Raw genomic sequence first — 22,951 nt, forward strand, 5'->3', positions numbered from 1 at the left:
AACAGCTCTGTTTTTGTAAAAAAAAAAAAAAAAAAGAATTTTCTATTAGGCCTAGAAAGAAACTTAAAAAGTGTTTCTTCTTTTATCTAATCGGAACTTGTGTATGTGCACACACCCGTGTGACAGAAAGAGCCAGGGAGAGAGGGAGGGAGAGGAGGTGAAGACAAGAAGAGAGAGAGCGATTAAAAAGCAAGTGCACTGTGGCAAGCTCGTCTGGACTAAGTGAGAAGCAGGCGGTTGTGGTGATGAGATAGAAGCTCGGAATGCTTCCTGGTACCAAGACTGTCATAAGTGGAATTGGGGTCTGAAAAAGTGACAGCAAAATTCAGCGTTCCTTTGACAACCACTCAGAAAATAGAATGTGAGGAAGCAGGAGGAAGGGAAGGTGTGGGGCCAGCCATGAGAATGCACCCCGCTGCTCCACGGATGCCTAGAAATGCTGGTCACTTATAGGGCACAGGTGAGGGGAAGTCTGGACTGGTGGCCGTAGTGCTGCCAAGCCATGTAGCCTGCTCTCTCAACGGTGAATGTTCTTGCATAAGTAGTGGGGAAGATTATTCCCTAGTTTATATAGGCCCCATTTGTCCTAGACACAGATTTTAATGTTCTCAGGTGATCGCTTGCTTGATTGTCTGTGTAAAAGATCAGCAATCCTTTTTTTTTCTGGAAAGGTCTAGGCAGTAAATATTTTAGGCTTGGCAGCCCATATGGTCTCTGTCACAGCTACACATCTCTGTGGTTGTGGTGTGAAAGCAGCCATAGAAATGGGTAATAAAGGAGTGGGGCTGAGTTCCAAAGTACTTTTATGAGAACTGAAAATTGCATTTTATATAATTGTTGACATGTCCCAAGATATTGTTACTTTTTTGAATTCTTTCACATTCGTGGCTCATGAGCTGTCTGACAAGAGACGACAGGCAGGAATTGGTGGATGGGCCATGGTTGCCCAAACCCTGTGTCCAAATCATGGCATTGTACAAGCAGGAGGGATCTCTGACCCTCTCTTTTTTTCCTCTTTCCTTCTTTTCAGTTTCTCATTGTGCTGATTTGGAAACCAGAAATCGAAAGCTCTGGGAAGTGAACTCTTTCTGACTTAACCTGTTAGTGGCAGTGTTAGGATAAAATTTCATGTCTCAAGGAGCACTTCTTAGAGCCCAGATCAGACTGAATGCTGCTTTTGTGATTGCAGAAGGCATACCATCCTCTGGTACACTAGCTCCTTAGCGTCACCCTGAATCTGAAACTTAGTTCTTCATAAAGTCTTTTGTTCTATGATTCCTCAGTGCATCATTTGCTAATTTGCGCCAGTTATTCTGTTTAACACAACTGAGATATAGACATAAGCAAAGTTCCTACCCTTTAGGAACTCACTTCTTCAGGGCCTGGTTTTGATAATCCAGACAAAGCTACTTAAATGTAGTTTTATCCTTAAAAGCAAAATCGGCTGCACTTATGTAAGTTACAATAATAATTAGAATTTAGGAAAAATCCATTCTTAAAACAAGAAGGCAAAGAGAATAAAAAATAAACATCCAAGTCACCCTCTGACTGTGCGTTGGTTTTAAAACAACAAGACTATTATTTTAAGTGAACACAAGGAAAATTTTGCTACCAAGCGAGTACAATTTCTAACAGGTGATACATCGACTCCTCTGATTCCAGACATTTCCGAAAGTGCCCTTACTACCTACATTACTTCCTTCTGTAAAGCTCTACTGATTAAGACTTTATCTTTTGTGGTTGGATTTTTGCTTTTGGAATTACAACCTGCTTTTCAAGTCACATTTTGTAAATTAGTTGAGGTATCTTGCTGAGTGATAAAGTCTGAGTCAAAAACTTCCTGAAAAGTGCCTCGTGAACTCGTGAGGCATCATGGCAAAGATACCAATTGTTGGACTGAGGCAGAGAGGTAGAAAGAAGAACACAGACTTTAAGGTCTGACAGATGTAAGTATAGGTCCCACCTCCACCACGTATTAGATGTGTAATGTTAAATGAGCTACTATACCTCTTTGAGCCTCAGCTTTCCTCTCTGTAAAAAGAAGATGTTAAACCTTCCCTTGCACTATTGTTGTAGGGATTAGAGATGATGTCAATAAAAATGTTTCCAGCATGCTCTGTATTCAACGTACCTTGGATAGACTTATTTGGCCAGTTCACTGCATAAGGGTAATATACACGAGTAAGATTTTTTCTTTTCTTCAAAATAGACTTTTTGGGATTAAACTCTAAAAAAGTGTTAAATAAATGAATCAAGATCTTTTTCATTTCTGTTGTTGAAGTATTTGCCTTCTTACGTTTGGTAATGTTAGGATTTTCCACAGAAGAAGTTGACACTTTCCTTCTTAATCATACTGGCAATACCATGTTTCAACACTAGTGACTATTTTCTTTTCGAAAAGTGTCATTTGTCTAGCTTCCCTTGAAAGATCAGCTAAGTGTCACATTATCCCTGCTTCTGCTAATCTTTCAAAATGCTCACCACCATAGTCATAACATTTTCTTCATGCTCAAGTTGATTTAAAAAATGTTCTAAAGACAGTGTTGCTGAATTTTTATTTGTTTAATAAAAATTAGGCTTTTAAATATAAAAATATAGGTTTATTATAAAGCCTCTAGAAAGCAAAGAAAAATAGATTTGAAAAATACCTTGTTTAATCACATAAAGCTAGGCAGAGTTAAATCACTGTTTCCATTTTGGTACATTTTATTTTAATCTTTTCACTATTTTAATGTCCTTCTTTATATCCATAATGGTGATAAAATGATGTATATATAAACATGTATATATTATATAAATATATAAAATACATAAATATATCTTTTAAAAATGGTATCTGTAGGCCGGGCGCGGTGGCTCAAGCCTGTAATCCCAGCACTTTGGGAGGCCGAGGCGGGTGGATCACGAGGTCAAGAGATCGAGACCATCCTGGTCAACATGGTGAAACCCCGTCTCTACTAAAAATACAAAAAATTAGCTGGGCTTGGTGGCGCGTGCCTGTAATCCCAGCTACTCAGGAGGCTGAGGCAGGAGAATTGCCTGAACTCAGGAGGCGGAGGTTGCGGTGAGCCAAGATCGCGCCATTGCACTCCAGCCTGGGAAACAAGAGCGAAACTCCGTCTCAAAAATAAATAAATAAATAAATAATAAAAATGGTATCTGTTTATTTATTATATATAAATATATATCTAATGACTATATATCTACATATCTACTTCTATATTTATATATCTCCATGATAGAAGTTGGCAAATACTGAAAACTGTAGAGGAGTTCGGAGAAACAACCTATAATCTCATTATACAGAAATAATTTTCTTCCCTTTTGCTTCTCCACATTTTGGCTTAGATCAAATTTAGAAATGATTTTCTTAACGTTTTTGGTATTGTGTTTTTAGAGTATCAAGATGTTGCTGCATATTCTGATTTTTATGTATAGTTGTGACAGGAACACCCACAAAAATAATTGTTCTAGAAAAGAATTTGTTAACAAATATTTTCTTCCAGGAAGTGGTGTATTAGCGTTTTAAAAGAAACATTTCTGGACGTCAAAGTAGACATTGGGCTTATATCAACAGCTCAATCTTTTTTCAAATACGCTATTTTTAGGGCAGTGTAAAGTTAATAGTGAGGCATAGTGGAAAGTACAGAGAGTTCCTACATTCCCACCTCCCCAAATGCACAGCCTCCTCCACTATCAGCCTTCCTCACTAGAGAGGTACATTTGTTACAATGGATGAACCAACATTGACTTATCACTGTCACCCATAGTTTATAATTGACATTAGGGACCATTCTTGCTCTCGTATATTCAGGGAGTTTTGACAAGGGTGTAATGGCATGTGTCTACCATTATAGTAACACACAGAGTAGTTTCATTGCCCTAAACATCCTCTATGCTCTGCCCATTTATCCTTTCCCACTCTTCAACCCCCAGCAATCACTGAACGTTTTGATGTCTCTATAGTTTTGCCTTTTCCAGAATGTCATATAGTTGGATTCATATAGTAAGTGGTCATTTGAGATTGGTTTCTTTCACTTAGTAGTATGTATTTGAGTTTCCTCTATGTCTTTTAATGGCTTCATAGCTCACGTGCTTTTTTTCTGCAACAAAAGCCACATTCAAAGATTATTGCTTTCATTGCTGAATAATATTCCACTGTGTCGATGTAGAGGTTTGTTTATCCAGGCACTTACGAGTCTATAGTAACCAGTGTGGAGCCTGGGGAAGCCATAAATGGCCTGGTTGTGGCGTAGGCCTGGAGCCTATGTCGATAGGAGCCATGGAGGTTGGAGGCATTAGATCTTAGAGCCATAGGGGAAGGCCTGGAGCTTGGGTTGACAGGGTCTGTCCCATAGCCTGTGGCTATAGAAACCTGCCTGGTGTTGAGTTCACTGAATTGATCCTGGCATTGGAGTTGATGTTGAAGTCAGGTGTTACATTTGCTCTCCTCTCTGCACATACATAGTATCTCTTTCCATGCTGCACTACCCAGGTTTAGGGGCGGGGTAATGCAGATAATAGAAAACTCTCTTTTATACTCTATTTTATGCCGTTTTTCTTATTTTTCTACTCCACAAATGTGCTATAACCTCTCACCTGGATTCCTTGTCTCTTTTGAAGACACTTTGATGCACGGATGGCTGTTCAAATTGATGTTTCTGTGAAGGAATAAGTGCTGAAAAGTTCTTTTTTGCCATTTTGTCCATGGCATTCTTCTCTGTTAACTGAAAAAATATTTTTACTGAATAACATATTGTTAAAAATGGTCAGACCCTTGGTTAACTCTGGAAGTTTCTCCTTTAGAGCAAGTTCCTTTCATAGTTCTCTACAGAAAGACTATAGTTGTAAAATGTTGGTAGAGATGATATTTTGTGTGTAGAATTAAGGACCGATTACACATAAATGTTTAGCGGACAGTAAACATTTGTGAGTAATCTGTTCTTACACACAAAAAGAAGGTCTATAGCTTTAGGAAAGGGAAAATTATCAAGGTTATTCAGACAATATAAAATGAGTTGAGAAAATTGAAGGGAATGTTTATACTTGAATGAGACCTCATGGAGAAAGACAAAATAAGGAAGCCATGGGAGAATATTTGCATTCTCGGAACCACAAAAGTGAGGAAAGCCAAGAGCACAGCTGGAGTTGCACCAGATCAAGTAGACATTCCATCAGAGCCTGAACTGAGAATGCACCATTCCTAGTCACCTTGATAACAGCCCCATTTTCTGTTAATAATACTCTATGAGAAAAATCTTGCAAAAATAGTCAGAAAAGGCAGAGTCACATGCGGTTCAGTGTGTTCCACCTTGGCAGACGGTCTTAGGAGGAGTTTTGGAAGGATCGTGCTGCAGGCAATGGATGAGATAATAATGAGAAATTTTCCAGCTCTGTATAAAAAGGCAAGCGAAATATATGCTTGTGAATTTTTGGCTGCTTTTTTATGCTGTATTTTCAGATCAATTTTATCCCAGTTAATGTGAATATAAACTCTGATTGTTATGGCTATCTCTCGTGGGGTGTCTATTATTTTGTCAGAAATTGTATCAGGAACTTTATATCAATCACTAAATTACACATTTCCAAGCTGCATATGAATTAGGTATTACTATGATCATTTTACAGATGAAGAAGATGAGACTCAGAGCAATACATAAGTTGCCCAAGGTCAGAGAGCAAGTAAGTACCAGAAATAAAAGCCAGATAAATCTCATTCCCATATCCTTGCTCTTTCAATGATGTTTCAGAGTTGATTACAAAAAGAATTGTTCTGTGTGCTCAGGATAATTTACTACCTACTAAATTTAACCATAGGACAGTCTTATAAACAGGGTACAGTATGCAGTTAAGATAAAATTTGAGAGGAAAAAATTAAATTAAAATAGTACATAACCAATGATCAGAATATTCTCTCAGTATTTTAGAAATTTATGTAAGAATAAACTAGATACTGTTAAAAAAGTCACATTCTTTATGCACAAATCTTGTAAGTAGCTACTGTTAAGGAGAGGATACTATTTACCTAGAAGAAAGTGGGGTTGTCTACCACTATATAACCATTCGTGGGGTGAATGTCTTTTTTATTTTAGGCCTCTGGCTGATGGATCCAAGAGGTAGATGCGTGATGTCAAAATATTCTCTTTTATAGGTAATTACAATTTACAATGGAAGATACAGAGGCCACAAGGTAGTAGAGTTGAGTTATATTAACAGAAAACCTTGTTAGAGAAAAGAACCACCTCTCACTATCATGTTCAATGTCAAAGATTAATAGAAGGTACAGCAAAATGGACACACATGCGAGTATACCCACATTGATATTGGAAGTAACTTTTTTCTTATATACTATAAATCATATCCCAGAATATACTCATAATGTGTACACTTATTGGGATATTACAATCAACGTACAAAATATGTACCATATGTACATTGACTGTGATGTACATATGTGTACACAATACAGATGTACAAAAAATGTACATAATCTGTACAACATGTACATTTATATGTACATAATGTGTACACGGTAGGTATGTACATAATGTGTACAATATGTAAATATATTGTAATATTAAAATGATTTCATATAATCACAACAGCATATATAATCACAATACACATATAATACATAATATCAATATAAATGTACATATTGCACACATTATATACATTTACATTTATTGTGATATGATATGTACACATGTACATCATGCACACGTGCAGATTTGCGGTATATACACGTGTACATAAGTGTGCACAGTATGTACATATGTACACTACACATATGTTCATATAATGTAGATATGTACCTTCTGTACAGGAGTACACAGTATGTACAATATATACACGTATATACTAGGTACACATATAGGTGTATACCCACTTTGGTAACCGGAGAGATTTCTATCTAATATACTAAATATAAAATCCCAGAATGTAGTCATAGTGTGTACATTTATTGTCGTATTGTGATAAATGTATTAAATAAGCACAATCTGTACATGTACTCTGCTGTACATAGGTGTACACAATGCACATGTACAAAAATGTACGTAATCTGTAAAATACGTACCTATATATTTCTATAATGTGTACACAATGCATAGGTACATAATGTGTACACTATGCCCATTCCTTAAAATATCAGTGATAAAATATATATAATCACAGTAAGATATATAATCACACTAATACATATATGTCGTGTAATATCACCAAAAAGTACGTATTGTACACATTAGGTATGTATTAGGTACATATGTATAGTGCACATATTATGAAAATATATATGTATCATGATAACACCGTATGTACACGTATACAAATATGTGCCTACTATTTAAACAATGTACACATGCAGAAATAGGTGCAAACTACATACCTATGCACAGCAGGCTATTACTAAAGTTCTGCTCGTAGCAGCCTCAATGCCCACCCTGGCTGCTTAAAGACCCCCGGCTAGGGGGCTGTACCCACAGCCCCCGCCAGAGGGCCCATAACAGCTACCAGGCCCACGCTGGCTGCTTAAGGACCCCCTGCCTAGGGCGCTGTGCCCACAGCTGCTGGGGCCCGGCTATTTTGAAAATGTGGTGTAATATGATACTGGCAACCATATCACACAGAAATGATAATGTTATTGTGGTTCTTTACATATTAGGCAATAGTTCTAGTTACACATTTGGCATATTGACAAAAATGTCATCCTCACCCCATTGACATTAGAATTGAAAGCATAGGAGGGTTTCACCCCTTGCAATGTTTAATTCAATATAATAGTTTTCTTGTTTACATTAGTGACCATATCAGAGCACGGTGTACATCTCTTGCAGTATTCAGAATATTTCTCTATGGGCAGCAACATTTTTCTCTCCTTATCTGGATATTAGGAAGAATATCACAGGACCGGCTTACAGCGCCAGTCACATCGTGAGCAATGTCATCTGTAATCCCCTAGTTATTAAGAACAATGTAACGGGGGTCTTGTGTGCTTTTGGAGATATTTGGAGTAATATCCTTTTAGTTTCTGGATATTAGAAACAATACTACAGTGGTGGTGTACACTTCCTGCGATATTAAGAGTATACTCATCCTCTGTCCCTGGGATATTAGGAACTACATCGCAGAAGCGTTGCACTTTGCCTATAATATTGGAACAATCACAGAGTGTACACCTTCTTTCATTGTGAGAGAAATACCTACTTAGGATATGATGGATAATATCACAAAATGGACACACATGGGTATATACCCACTGTGATATTGGAAGTCATTTTTATCTAATATACTAAATGTCATAACCCAGAAAAAACTCATAATGTGTACACTTATTGGGATATTACACTCAATGTACAGAATATTTAACATATGTACATTGACTGTGATGTACATACATGTACACAATACAGATGTACAATAAATGTACATAAACTATCATTTGTACGAATATATGTACAAAATGTGCACACAATAGGTATGCACATAATGTGTACAATATGTACATTTATTGTAATATCACAATGTTATATAATCACAACTGCATATAAAATCACAATACACATGTAATATGTAATATCAACATAAATGTACATATTGCAAACATGTACATTTACATTTATTGTGATATGATATGTAAACATGTACATCATGTACCCATTATGTACAGATGCACAATATATGCAAGTGTACATATGTGGGTACAGTATGTACATATGTACACTACACATGTGTACATATAATGTAGATATGTACCTTCGATACCCGAGTACATTCTATGCACAATATGTACGCATATAAACTATGTACACACCTGGGTGTACAACCACTTTGGTAACCAGAGAAATTTCTATCTAATATACAAAATATAATAATTCAGAATGTAGTAATAGTGTGTACATTTATTGGCATAGTGCAATAAATGTATAAAATAGGTACAATCTGTACATTTACCCTGCTGTACATATGTGTACACAATGCACATGTACAAAAAATGTACATACTCTGTAAAATATGTACCTACATATTTCTATAATGTGTAAACAATGTATAGGTACATAATGTGTACACTATGCACATTCCTTAAAATATCAGTGATAAAATATATATAATCAAAATAACGCATATAATCACAGTAATATATATATATCATGTAATATCACAAAAAAGTACATATTGTTCACAGTAGGTACGCATTAGGTCTATATGTATTGTGCACATATGTACATATATATTTATCATAACACCATGTGTACACTTATACAAATATGTGTTCATTATTAAAACTATGTACCTGTGCAGAACAGGCTATTACCACAGCCCCCCTCATAGCAGCCCCAAGGCCCACCCTGGCTGCTCAAAGACCCCCTGGCTAGGGAGCTGTAACCACATTCCCTGCCAGAGGGCCCGTAACAGCTCCCAGGCTGACGCTGGCTGCTTAGGGACCCCCTGGCTAGGGCGCTGTGCCTGGCTATTTTGAAAATGTGGTGTAATATGATGCTGGCGACCATATCATATGGAAATGATGTTATTTTGGTTTTTGATATACTAGGCAATAGTTCTAGTTACACCTCTGCCATATTGACAGAAATGTCATCCTGACACCCCTGGACATTAGAATTGAAATCATAAGGGGGTTTCACCCCTTGCAATGTTAAATTCAATATAATTGTTTTCTTGTTTACATTAGTGACCATATCAGAGCACAGTGTACTCCTCTTTCCGTATTCAGAGGATTTGCCTATGGGCAGCAACATTATTCTCTCGTTCTCTGGATATTAGGAACAATATCACAGGACCGGCGGACAGCCCCAGTCATATTGTGAGTAATGTCATCTGTAATCCCTTAGTTATTAGAAAAAATATCACGGGGGTCTTGTGTGCTTTATCAGATACTTGGAGTAATATCTTTTCCGTTTTTGGATATTAGACACGATACTACAGTGGTAGTGTACACTTCCTGCGATATTCAGGGTATAATAATCTTTTGTCCCCAGGATATTAGGTAGTACATTAAAGAAGCCTTGTACTTTGCCTGTGATATTGGAACAATCACAGAGTGAACACTTGCTTTCAAAATGAGAGTAATACCTACTTAAAATATGATGGATAATATCAAAAAATGGACACACATGGGTGTATACCCACTTTGATATAGAAAGAAATTTTTATCTAATATACTAAAAATCATATATCACAATATACTCATAATGTGTACACTTATTGAGATGTTACAATCAATGTGCAGAATACATACCATATGTACATAGAGTGTTATGTACATATGTGTACACAATACAGATGTACCAAAAACGTACATAATCTGTACAATATGTGCAATTACAGGTACATAATGTGTACACAATAGGTATGTACGAAATGTGTGCAATATGTACATTTATTGTAATATTACAATGATATCATATAATCACAACAGCATATAAAATCACAATACACAAGTAATACATAATATAAATGTACATATTGCACACATCGTGTACATTTACATTTATTGTGGTATCACGGTGTGTACACATGCACATCATGTACCCATTATGTACACATGTACAAAATATGCACATGTACATATGTGTGCACAGTATGTACATTTGTACACTATGTACACATAAATACATATAATGTTGACATGTACATTTTGTACATGAGTACCTAATATGCACAATATGTACACGTATAAACTATGTACACACCTGGGTGTACACCCACTTTGGTCAATGGAGTAATTTCTAATATGGTAAAAATTATATTTTAGAATGTACTCATAATGTGTACATTTATTGGCATATCACAAGAAATGTATAAAATAGGTACAGTCTGTACATTTACTCTGCTGTGCATAGGTGTACACAATACACATGTAGAAAAAGTGTACATAATCTGTAAAATATGTACCTATATATTTCTATATTGTGTACAGAATACATAGGTATATAATGTGTACACTATGCACATTCCTTAAAATATTAGTGATAAAATATATTTAATCACAATAAGATATATAATCACAGTAATATATATTGTCTAATATTACAAAAAAGTACATATTGTACACATTAGGTATGCATTAGGTACATATGTATTTTGCACATATTATGTAAATATAAATTTATCGTGATAACTCCATATGTACGCATGTACATATATATGCCCGATATTAAAACTATTTACACATGTAGTAATAGGTGCAAACTATGTACTGATGCACAGCACGCTATTACCAAAGCCCCCCTTATAGCAGCCCCCAGGCCCAGCCTGGCTGCTTAGAGACCCCCTGGCAATTGGGCTGTGCCCACAAACACTGCTCGAATGCCTGTAGCAGCCCCCATGCCCACCCTGGCTGCTTAGGGACCCCCTGACTAGGTGTCTGTGCCCACAGCCCATGCCAGAGTGCCCGTAGCGGCCCCCAGGCCAACCATGGCTGCTCGGGGACCCCTGGCTGGGTCGATGTGCTCACAGACTCCACCAAAAAGCCCAGAGCAGCCCCCAGGCCCACCCTGGCTGCTTAGGGGTCCCCTTGCTTGTGGGCTCTGCCCACAGCTGCTGAGGCCCAGCTATTTTGCAAATCCGGTGTAATATGATACTGGCAACCATATTATATAAAAATGATAATCTTATTCTGTTTTTTTGTATATTAGGCAATAGCTCCAGTTACACCTCTGCCATATTGACAAAAATGTCATCCTCACCCCCATTGACATTAGAATGAAAATCATAGGGGAGTTTCATTCCTTGCAATGCTTAATTCAATGTAATTGTTTTCTCGCTTACATTAGTGACCATATCAAAGCATGGTGTACACCTCTTGCCGTATTAAAAGTATTTCCCTATGGGCAGCAACATTTTCCTCTCCTTCTCTGGATATTAGGAACAATATTCCAGGACCAGGGTACAGCCCCAGTCACGTCGTGGGTAATGTCATCTGTAATTCTCTAGTTATTAGAAACAATATCACGGGGGGCTTGTGTGCTTTCTGAGATATTTGGAGTAATATCCTTTCCGTTTTTGAACATTAGAAACAATACTACATTGGTGGTGTACACATCCTGCGATATTCAGGGTATGGTCATCCTTTGTCCTAAGGATATTATTAACTACATCACAGACGAGTTTTAGTTTGCCTTGATATTGGAGCAATCCGAGAGTGTAAACCTGCTTTCACAATGAGAGAAACACCTACTCAGGATATGATGGATAATATCACAAAATGGACACACATAAGTGTATACCCACTTTGATATTGAAAGTAATTTTTATCTAACATACTAAAAATCATATCCCAGAATATACTTATAATGTGTACTCTTATGAAATATTACAAACAATGCACAGAATATGTACCATATGTACGTTGACTGTGATGTACATATGTGTGCACCATACAGATGTACAATAAATATACATAATCTGTACAATATGTACATTTATGTGTACATAATATGTACACAATAGGTATGTCCATAATGTGTACAATATGTACATTTGTAATATCACAATGATATCAGAACAGCATATACAATCACAATACACATGTAATGCATAATATAAATGTACATATTTCACACATTATGTACATTACCATTTATTGTGGTATGACGATGTGTTTACATGTAGAGCATGGACCCATTATGTACGGATGTACAATAAATTCAGGTGTAGATATATGTACATAGTATGTACATATGTACACTCTGTACCCATACATACATATAATGTAGATATTTACCTTCTGTACACAAGTACGTAATATGCACAGTATGTACATGTACAAAATATGTGCACACATAAGTTTACACCCACTTTGGTAACCAGAGTAATTTCTATCTTATATCCTAAATGTAATATCACAGAATGTACTCATAATGTGTACATTTATTGGCATATCACAATAAATGTATAAAGTAAGTAAGATCTGTACATTTACTCTGTGTACCCAATACACAAGTAAATAAAATGTACATAACCTGTAAAATATGTTTCTTTCTATTTCTATAATCTGTGCACAATGCATAGGTACATAATGTGTATAATATGTACATTTGTAATGTCACAATGATATCATATCACAACAGCATATATAATCACAATAAACGTAATACATAATATAAATGTACATATTGCAAACATGTATATTTACATTTATTGTGATATGATGTGTACACATGTACATCATGTACCCATTATGTACAGATCTACAACATATGCACGTGTACATATGTGTGCACAGTATGTACCTATGTATGCTGCGTACACCTATGTATATATAATGTAGAGATGTACATTCTGTACATGAGTACATAATAAGCACAACATGTACATGTATAAACTATGTGCGCACCTGGGTGTAAACCCACTTTGGTCACCGGTGTAATTCCTGTCTAATATGCTAAAAATTATATCCCAGAATGTACTCATGTGTACATTTATTGACATATCACAATAAATGTATAAAATAGGTATAGTCTGTACATTTACTCCGCTGTACATATGTGTACAAAATACACATGTAGAAAAAATGTACATAATCTGTAAAATATGTACTTATTTATTTCCATAATGTGTACACAATGCATAGGTACATAAAGTGTACTCTATGTACACTTCTAAAAATTTCAGTGGTAACATACATATTATCACAATAAGATATATAATCAATAATATGTAGATATCACATAATATCACCAAAAAGTACATATTGTCTATATTAGGTACGTATAAAGTACATATTTATTGTACACATATTATGTACATATATGTTTATTGTGATAATATTATATGTACATGTGTACAAATATGTGCCCATTATGTAAACAATCTACACATGTAGAAATAGGTGCAAACTGTGTACCTGTGAAGAGCAGGGTATCCCCACACCTCCCGCCAAAGGGCCTATAGCAGCTTCCAGCCCCACCCTGGCTACGTAGGGACCCCCTGGTTAGGTGGCTGTGCCCATAGCCCCTGCCAGAGTGACAGTAGCAGCCGCCAGGCCCTCCCTGGATGCTGAGAGACCCTCTGGCTATGTGGCTGTTACCACAGCCACCACCAGAGGGCCCGAAGCAGCCCCCAGACAAATCACAAAGGGCCCGTAGCAGCTGCAATGCCCAACCTGGTTGCATAGGGACACCCTCGCTTGGCTGCCATGCCCACAGCTGCTGGGGCCCAGATATTTTGAAAATGTGGTGTAATATGATACTGGCAATCATATCATATGTAAATAATAATTTTATCCTTTTTTATTATATAGTAGACAATAGCTGAAGTTACACCTCCGCCATTTTGACAAAAATGTCCTCCTCAACCCCTTGAAATTACAAGGAAAATTATAGGGGGGGTTAACACCTTGCAATATTTAATTCAATATAATTGTTTTCTTGTTTACATTAGTGAAAATATCACAGCACGGTGTACTCGTCTTGCCGTATTCAGAGGATTTGCCTATGGGCAGAAACATTCCCCTCTCCTTCTCTGGATATTAGAAACATTATCACAGGACCGGCAAACAGCCGCAGTCATATCGTGAGTAATGTCATCTGTAATCCCCTAGTTATAAAAAACAACATCAAGGGGGTCTTGTGCACTTTATGAGATACTTAGAGTAATGTTAGGATTTGGGTAATTTACATGAGGGAGAATATTGAGTTGGTGTATACACTCCAAAACACAGTAGAAAAGGGCATTGTATATTTTTTCTGACAGATTATATTGAGAGCAATTTTGCTTTTAACATTGGGGTACCTAGATAATATTTAGATTTTTTTCGATTAGCGTAAATTAAGAATTTCAGTATTTTACACAAGAGAGCATATTGAATTGGTGTATATACTCCAAAACAGAGTAGAATAGGGCATTGTATATTATTTCTGACAGATCATATTCAGAGCAAATTTGCTTTTAACATTGGGTTGCCTAGATAATATTTAGATTTTTTACGATTCGCGTAAATTTAGAATTTTCATATTTTAAATAATAGAGCATATTGAGTTGGTGTATATACTCCAAAACAGAGTAGAAAAGCGCATTTTATATGTTTTCTGACAGATAATATTCAGAGCAATGTTGCTGTTAACATTGGGGTATGGAGATAAAATTTGATTTTGTTCGATTTACGTAAAATTAGAATTTCGGTATTTTACATGAGAGAGCATATTGACTTGGTGTATATACTCCAAAACAAAGTAGAATAGCGCATTGTATATTTTTTCTGACAGATTATATTCAGAGAAATTTTGCTTTTAACAATGGTGTGCCTAGATAATATTTAGATTGTTTCGATTCACGTGAAATTAGAATCTCGGTATTCTACATGAGAGAGCATATTGAGTTGGTGTATATAATCCAAAACAGTGCAGAAAAGGGCATTGAATATTTTTTCTGACAGACTATATTCAGAGAAATTTTGCTTTTAACATTGGGGTGCCTAGATTATATTTACATTTTTTTCGATTCGTGTAAATTAGAATTTCGGTATTTTACATGTGAGAGCATATTGAGTTGGTGTATATACCCCAAAACAGAGTAGAATAGGGCATTGTATATTTTTTCTGACAGATTATATTCAGAGCAATTTTGCTTTTAACATTGCTGTGCCTAGGTAATATTTAGAGTTTGTTAGATTCACGTAAAATTAGAATTTCAGTATTTTACATGAGAGAGCATATTGAGTTGGTGTATATACTCCAAAACAGAGTGGAAAAGAGCATTGTATACTTTTTCTGACAGATTATATTCAGAGAAGTTTAGCTTTTTACATTGGGGTTCTTACATATTATTTAGATTTTTTTCGATTGGCGTAAAATCAGAATTTCGGTATTTTACATGAGAGAGCATATTGAGTTGGTGTGTATACTCCAAAACAGAGTAGAATAAGGCATTGTATATTTTTTTTGACAGATTATATTTTTAGCCATTTTCTTTTAACCTAGGGGTGCCTAGATAATGTTTAGAATTTCTTCAATTTGCGTAAAATTAGAATTTCGGTGTTTTACATGAGAGAGCATATTTAGTTGGTGTATATACTACAAAGCAAAGTAGAAAAGGGCATTGTATATTTTCTCTGACAGACTATATTCAGAAAAATTTTGCTTTTAACATTGGGGTGCCTAGATAACATTTAGATTTTTTTTGATTCGCGTAAATTTAGAATTTTGGTATTTTACAGGAGAGAGTATATTGAGTTGGTTTATATACTCCAAAACAGAGTAGAAAAAAGCATTGTATTATTTTTGACAGAATATATTCAGAGACATTTTCTTTTAACTTTGGGGTGCCTAGATAATATTTAGAATTTTTTCGATTCTCATAAAATTAGAATTTCTGTATTTTACATGAGAGAGCATATTGAGTTGGTGTATATATTCCAAAACAGAGTAGAAAAGGGCATTGTATATTTTATCTGACGAAATACATGCAGAGCAATTTTGCTATTACCATTGGGGTGCCTAGATAATATGTAGATTTCATTTGATTAACGTAAATTTAGAATTTCGGTATTTTACATGAGAGAGCATATTGAGTTGGTCCATATACTCCAAAACCGAGGAGAAAAGGGCATTGTATATTTTTTCTGACAGATTATAATCAGAGCTATTTTCTTTCAATATTGGGGTGTCTAGATAATATTTAGATTTTTTTCAATTCGCGTATAATAAGAATTTCGGTATTTTATATGAGAGAGCATATTGGGTTTGTGTATATACTCCAAAACGAAGTAGAAAAGGGTATTGTATATTTTTTCTGACAGACTATATTCAGAGCAATTTTGCTTTCAACATTGGGGTGCCTAGGTAATATTTAGATTTTTTTCGATTCGCGTAAATTTAGAATTTCGGTATTTTACATGAGAAAGCATATTGAATTGGTGTATATACTCCAAAACAGAGTAGAAAAGGGCATTGTGTATTTTTTCTGACAGATTATATTCAGAGCAATTTTTCTTTTAACAATGGGGTACCTAGATGATATTTTGATTTGTTTCTGCTCGTGTGAAATTAGAATTTCTGTATTTTACATTAGAGAGCATATTGAGTTGGTGTATACACTCTCAAACAAAGTAGAAAAGGGCACTGTATATTTTCTCCCACAGACTTTGTTCCGAGAAGTTTTGCTTTTTACATTGGGGTGCCTAGATAATATTTAGATGTTTTTCGATTTGTGTATATTTACAATTTCGGTATTTTACATGAGAGAGCATATTGAATTGGTGTATATACTCCAAAAAAGAGTAGAAAATAGTATTGTATATTTTTTATGAAAGATTATATTCAGAGCCATTTTCTTTTAACTTTGGGGTGCCTAGATAATATTTAGATCTTATTCAATTAGCGCCAATTTAGAATTTCGGTATTTTATATAAGAGAGCATTGTGAGTTGGTGTATGTACTACAAAACAGAGTAGAAAAAGTCATTGTATATTTTTTCTGACAGATTATATTCAGAGCTAATTTCTTTTAACATTGGTTTTCCTACATAATATTTAGATTTTTTTCAATATGCGTAAAATTAGAATTTCGGTATTTTACATGAGAGAGCATATTGATTTGGTGTATATACTCCAAACCAGAGACGAATAGGGCATTGTATATTATTTCTGAACAGATTACATTTAGAGAAATTTTGCTTTTAACCTTGGGGTGCCTTGATAATACTTAGATTTTTTTCGATTCAAGTGAATTTAGATTTTCGGTATTTTACATGAAAGAGAATATTGAGTTGGTGTATATACTCCAAAACACAGTAGAAAAGGCATTGTATATTTCTTCTGATATATTATATTCAGAGAAATTTTCCTATTAACATTGGGGAGCCTAGATAATATTTAGATTTCATTTGATTAGCGTAAATTTATAATTTTGGTATTTTACATGAGAGAGCATATTGAGTTGGTGTATATACTCGAAAACAGAGTAGAAAAGGACATAGTATATTTTCTCTGACAAATTTTGTTCCGAGAAATTTTGGTTTTTACATTGGGGTGCCTAGATAATAATTAGATTTCCTTCAATTCCCGTATATTTAGAATTTTGTATTTTCCATGAGAGAGCATATTGAATTGGTGTGTATACTCCAAAATAAATTAGAAAAGGGCATTGTATATTTTTCCTGACAGTTTATATTCAGAGCCATTTTCTTTTAACATTGGGGTGCATAGATAATATTTAGATTTCTTTCTATTTGCGAAAATTTACAATTTCTGTATTTTACATGAGAGAGCATATTGAGTTGGTGTATATACTCCAAAAAAGAGTAGAAAACAGCATTGTATATTTTTTCTGACAGATTATATTCAGAGCAATTTTATTGTTAACATTGGGGTGCCTAGATAATATTCATATTTATTCGATTTGGGTAAAATCAGAATTTCGTTATTTTACATAAGAGAGCACACTGAGTTGGTGTATATACTCCAAAACAGAGTAGAAAAGGGCATTGTATATTTTCTCTGACAGATTATATACAGAGCAATTTTGCTTATAATATTGGGGTGCATAGATAATATTTAGATTTTTTTCGATTCTCTTAAATATAGAATTTCTGTATTTTACATGAGAGAGCATATAAAGTTGGTGCAAATACTCCAAAACAGAGTAGAATACGGCATTCTTTATTTTTTCTGACAGACTATATTCAGAGCAATTTTTTTTTAACATTGGGGTGCCTAGATATTATTTAGATTTTTTTCGATTCACGTAAATTTAGAATTTCGGTATTATACATGAGGGAGAATACTGAGTTGGTGTATAGACTCCAAAAGAAAGTAGAATAAGGCATTTTATGTTTTTTCTAACAGACTATATTCAGAGGCATTTTCGTTTAGCTTTGGGGCGCCTAGATATTATTTAGATTTTTTCGATTCACGTAAAATTATAATTTTTGTATTTTCCACGAGAGAGCATATTGAGTTGGTGTATATACAACAAAACAGAGTAGAAAAGGGCATTGTATACTTTTTCTGAGAGATAATATTCAGAGCAATTTTGCTTTTAACATTGGGGTGCCTAGATAATATTTAAATTTTTTTCGAATCACGTCAAATTAGAATTTCTGTATTTCACAAGAGAGAGCATACAGAGTTGGTGTATATACTCCAAAACACAGTAGAATAAGCTATTGTATATTTTTTCTAACAGACTATATTCAGAGCCATTTTCTTTTAACTTTGGGGTGCCTAGATATTATTTAGGTTTTTTTCGATTCGCGTAAAATTAGAATTTTGGTATTTTACCTTAGAGAGCATATTGAGTTGGTTTATATAATACAAAACAGAGTAGAAAAAAGCATTGTATATTTTTTCTCACAGATTATATTCAGAGCACTTTTTCTTTTAACATTGGCGTGCCTAGATAATATTTAGATTTTTTCGATTCGCTTAAATATAGAATTTCCGTATTTTACATGAGAGAGCATATGGAGTTTGTCTATATACTCCAAAACAGAGTAGAATAGGGCATTGTATATTTTTTCTGACTGATTATATTCAGAGCCATTTTGTTTTTAACATTCGGGTGCCTAGATAATATTTACATTTTTTCGATTCGAGTAAAATTAGAATTTATGTATTTTACATGAGAGAGCATATGGAGTTGGTGTATATACTTTAAAAAAGAGTAGAATAGGGCATTGTATATTTTTTCTGACAGATTATATTCAGAGCAGTTTTGTTTTTAACATTGGGGTGCCTAAAGAATATTTAGATTTTTTTGATTAGGGTAAAATTAGAATTTCTCTATTTTACTTGAGAGCGCAAACTGAGTTGGTGTATATACTCCAAAACAAACTAGAAAAGGGCATTGTATATGTTTTCTGACAGATTATATTCAGAGAAATTTTGTTTTTCACATTGGGGTGCCTATATAATATTTAGATTTTTTCGATTCGCTTAAATATGGAATTTCTGTATTTCACATGAGAGAGCATACTGAGTTTGCGTATATACTCCAATACAGAGTAGAATAAGGCATTGTATATTTTTCCTTACAGACTATATTCAGAGCCATTTTCTTTTAACTTTGTGGCGCCTAGATATTATTTAGATTTTTTTCGATTCACGTAAAGTTAGAATTTCGGTATTTTACATGAGAGTGCATATTGAGTTGGTGTATATACGCCAAAAGAGAGTAGAAAAGGGCATTGTATATTTTGTCTGAGAGATCATATTCACAGCAATTTTGCTTTTAACATAGTGGTGCCTAGATTATATTTATATTTTATTCAATTCGCTTAAATATAGAATTTTAGTATTTTACATGAGAGAGCATAAGGAGTTGGTGTATATACTCTAAAACAGAGGAGAATAGGGCATTGTATATTTTTTCTGACAGATTATATTTAGAGCAATTTTGTTTTTAACATTGGGGTGCCTAGAAAATATTTAGATTTATTCGAATTCGGTAAAATGAGAATTTCTCTATTTTACATGAGAGAGCATATTGAGTTGTTGTATATACTCCAAAACAGAGTAGAATAAGGCATTGTATATTTTTTCTAACAGACTATATTCCGAGGCATTTTCTTTTAACTTTGGGTCACCTAGATATTATTTAGATTTTTTTCGATTCGCTTAAATATAGAATTCCTGTATTTTACATGAGAGAGCATATGGAGTTGATTTATATACTCTAAAAAAGAGTAGAATAGGGCATTGTATGTTTTTTCTGACAGATTATATTTAGAGCAATTTTATTTTTAACATTGGGGTACCTAGATAATATTTATATTTTTTCGATTCGGGTAAAATTAGAATTTCTGTATTTTACATGAGAGAGCATACTGAGTTGGTGTATATACTCCAAAACATAGTAGAATACTGCATTGTATATTTTCTTTAACAGACTATATTCAGAGCCATTATCTTTTAACTTTGGGGCGCCTAGATATTATTTAGATTTTTTTCGATTTGCGTAAATTAGAATTTCGGTATTTTACATGAGAGAGCATATTGAGTTGGTGTATATACTCCAGAACAGAGTAGAAAAGGCCATTGTATATTTTTTCTGACAGATTTTATTCAGAGCAATTGTACTTTTAAAATTCGGGTGCGTAGATAATATTTAGATTTTTTTTGATTCACGTAAATTTAGAATTTTGTTATTTTACATCAGAGAGCATATTGAGTTGGTTTATATAATGCAAAACAGAGTAGTAAAAGGCATTGTATATTTTTTCTAAAAGATTATATTCAGAGAAATTTTGCTTTTAACATCGGGTTGCCTAGATAAGATTTAGATTTTTTTTGATTCGCTTAAATATGGATTTTCTGTATTTTACATGAGAGAGCATATGGAGTTGGTGTATATAATCCAAAACAGAGTAGAATAGGGCATTGTATAATTTATCTGAAAGATTATATTCAGAGAAATTTTTTTTTTAACATTGGGGTGCCTAGATAATATTTAGATTTATTTCGATTCGCTTATATATGGAATTTCTGTATTTTACATGAGAGAGCATACTGAGTTGGTGTATATACTCCAAAACAGAGAAGAATAAGGCATTGTATATTTGTTCTAACAGACTATATTCAGAGCCATTTTTTTTTAACTTCGGCACGCCTAAAGATGATTTAGATTTTTTTCGATTCACGTAAAATTTGAATTTCTGTATTTTACATGAGAGAGCATATTGAGTTGGTGTATATACTCCAAAACAGAGTAGAAAAGGCCATTGTATATTTTTTCTGACAGATTTTATTCAGAGCAATTGTACTTTTAAAATTCGGGTGCGTAGATAATATTTAGATTTTTTTCGATTCACGTAAATTTAGAATTTCGGTATTTTACATCAGAGAGCATATTGAGTTGGTGTATATTCTCCAAAACAGAGTAGAATAAGGAATTGTATATTTTTTATAACCGACTATTTTCAGAGACATTTTCTTTTAACTTTGGGGCGCCTAGATATTATTTAGATTTTTTTAGATTCGCGCAACATTAGAATTTCGGTAATTTACATGAGAGAGCGTATTGAGTTGGTGTATATACTCTAAAACAAAGTAGAAATCGGCATTGTATATTTTCTCTGACAGATTATATTCAGAGCATTTTTGCTTTTAACATTGGGGTGCCTAGATAATATTGAGATTTTTTTTTCGATTCGCTCAAATATAGAATTTCTGTATTTTACATGAGAGAGCATATGGAGTTGGTGTATATACTCAAAAACAGAGTAGAATAAAGCATTGTATATGTTTTCTGACAGATTTTATTCAGAGTAATTTTGTTTTTAAGTTTGGGGTGCCTAAATAATTTTTAGATATTTTCGATTTGTGTAAAATTAGAATTTCTATATTTTACATGAGAGAGCATACTGAGTTGGTGTATATACTCCAAAACAGAGTAGAATGAGGCATTGTATATTTTTTATAACAGAATATATTCAGAGCCATTTTCTTTTAACTTTTGGGCGCCTAGATACTATTTAGAATTTTTTTGATTCGGGTAAAATTAGAATTTCAGTATTTTACATGATAGAGCGTATTGAGTTGGTGTATATACTACAAAACAGAGTACAAAAAGGCATTGTATATTTTTTCTAACAGACTTTATTCAGGGCCATTTTCTTTCACCTTTGGGGTGCCTAGATATTATTTAGATATTTTTCTATTCACGTAAAATTAGAATTTCGGTATTGTACATCAGAGAGCATATTGAGTTGGTGTATATACTCCAAAACAGAGTAGAAAAAAAGCATTGTATATTTTTTCTGACAAATTTTATTCAGAGCAATTTTTCTTTTAACATTGGAGTGCCTAGATAATCTTTACATTATTTTCGATTCGCATTAATATAGAATTTCTGTATTTTACATGAGAGTGCATATGAAGTTGATATATATACTTTAAAACAGAGTAGAATAGGGCATTGTATATTTTTCTGCCAGATTATATTCAGAGGAATTTTGTTTTTAACATTGGGGTGCCTAGATAATATTTAGATTATTT

This window comes from Callithrix jacchus, chromosome 4 (assembly GCF_049354715.1).
Source record: "Callithrix jacchus isolate 240 chromosome 4, calJac240_pri, whole genome shotgun sequence".
NCBI classification, from domain to species: Eukaryota; Metazoa; Chordata; class Mammalia; order Primates; family Cebidae; genus Callithrix; species Callithrix jacchus.